The following is a 2,523-nucleotide window of genomic DNA, read 5'->3' on the forward strand; positions in this document are numbered from 1 at the left end:
TGAAGTGATAAAAAATGATAAAAAATTACACTGGCAACAATATCCTCACCGAACATCTCTTAACATCACTAGCACAACAAAATAGATTCTTCAACAACACCTTGAGAAAGGGAACGACGCTGAAGCGTCGCCATGCTGGATCCAACAATCGAAGGCCAAATCATGAGTTTTCACCCTCAAGAACAAGTCCAAACAAATCTGAACAATTCCTTTAACAAGGAAATGACACAAGAAACATCGCCAGTGCCAAATATAACTAATAAAGCCAGACCTCGAGTTTGCACCTAGAGCTCGAGACTATGCTTGAGAAGCACCACCAAATCCAAGTTATCATTTGATGTCTCCACCACTTTCCGTGATCCAACAGCTACATGCATAACACGGTATTGATGTGCGATGCCCCACAAGTGAAGATCGTCCTCGCAGAAGCAGGCAGTCGAGCTACGAGCCTACGTCGAAGGCCGGCCGCCACTAAGAGCTCCGAACAGTGAAGGTCGCCATTGCACATTGCAAATGAGATTTAAGGAGGAATTATAAGACGCCATCAAATCCCAAGTCGTGATGCTACAGTAGTCTCTCACCACCCTCGCCCAAGTGATCACCGCCATTCTCACCAATGGACTCCACGGTCTCAACATCGACGGTGGACGCCTCCTTTATGTTGATGCACCTTCTTTTGTTTCCCTCCGAGCCTCCAGCTATCCACACCATCCTAATCAGTTATGATCTCCCCCGTGCCCTCTGGCCCCTCCCGTGTTAACACCTACACACGTCATTGACCACTGATGGCACATGCACAATGTGATCAAGCGCACATATAGCACACCCACGCAGAAAACAGCAAGCCCACGCACGTCGGACAACACAACACACTCACCCATGGCACATGCACTGGTTCACGCACAACACAACCACACACTTCACATGTCACTCTGAATATTGATTATCACAGACCGCCACTGCAGTGCCTCCCACCCCCTCTCTTGCTCGTTATGCTCCGCATCCTCTTAATGCGACATTTTGAGTTAATAAAGCACTTCCTTTATTTGCACTCTTCTTCACAGCACTGCCACTCCCATTCTGCTTTACAAATATAACACTTACTTCCTTTATTGACATAAAGTGAATAATTCAGTTGTGAAAGAATTTTTCTAAAGAAACCCGAGTAGGTGCACATTTCAAATTGCATGCAATTTTAGGTTCATAATCGTCATGCTTTGTACATAATTTTTTGTGCGGCTTCAAGCTTGTGTCATGTAATTTGGTCCTCTTAATTCGAAATAAAATGTTCTCCACTTACCTAATTAGATATATAACTGCTTTCATACACTATGCATCACCAACGAAAATTTTATGTTACTTTGAAGGGTGCATAGTAAGTGGTTAAGTAAATGGCTCTCAGTTTAAACTACCATCCATAGATTATACTTTTAGTTTTCTTCTTTAATTCATATATATCCTTACAACTGAGTTCAGCTCCGTTGTATCCTTGTGCACTCTTCTTCACATCGATGCCCCTCTAATTCTGCTTTATAAGTATAACACTTACTCGTGACCACGCACACCAAACCACTCTACCGAGACTCGATCAACTTGACCACGATTCTTACGAACTACATAGTAGTTATCGTACATATTTTCTCAATAGATGCGGGATGGACTAGGGTGTAATCTAGGCCATACCTTATCGATCTAACTATCCATATCTTGGTTTCACAACAAATCGAGGGCACAATGCTAGCTCAAAAGTAAAAAAAACGAACACTTCCAAAAAGATATCGGATAATGAAATAAGCAAGCAACAATTCAGGTATTTTAATTAGCAATCCACATTTTATAATGATATTAATCATGATAAACTAATAGTTATGTTTTTTGAGCAGGCAAATGAATTAAATATGAAAATAGGTAAGCAAAGGCTATTGATATAAAGAGCAAGCAATTATTAGCGGTCTGATATGATGTGCCTGATTTCTAATGGATTCCACTAGAATTAAAAATCTCATACTTGTCAAGGATCCAAATTTGTGTCGAAGAAAAAAAATCCTACTAAAAAACAGAACTTTCCTTCGACAGGGCAGAGCTAGATGAAAATACACCAGTGTTCTTTTGGTCAATTTTTAGGAAGATAGTTCCAACAAAACCAAAAATCTATATGTATGTAGAAAAAATGTGGCAATTGCCATTTATTTTAATGGTATTTATTTCTACGTAAATCATTTTTTATTACAAAGTGGTCAAGTTGAATTAAAGAACCTTTATCTACCAGAATTACGAGCAATTTTAAGTTCAGAATTGCATCACACGTTGCACACATTTTTTATGCAACTTCAAGCTTGTGTTGTGTAATCTGGTCTACTTTATTAGATACAGAAACTTCTCTGTTTTATCTGATTAGACATATAAAAATGTAAGAAATCATATACATAAATAATGAACATCTAGCTATATCTTGAATTTCAAGAGTACACATGATGGCATATAACCACAAACATTTCAACCTGTCAATTCCATATAGGATGC

The sequence above is a fragment of the Triticum dicoccoides genome, unplaced genomic scaffold (assembly GCF_002162155.2).
Source record: "Triticum dicoccoides isolate Atlit2015 ecotype Zavitan unplaced genomic scaffold, WEW_v2.0 scaffold16131, whole genome shotgun sequence".
NCBI classification, from domain to species: Eukaryota; Viridiplantae; Streptophyta; class Magnoliopsida; order Poales; family Poaceae; genus Triticum; species Triticum dicoccoides.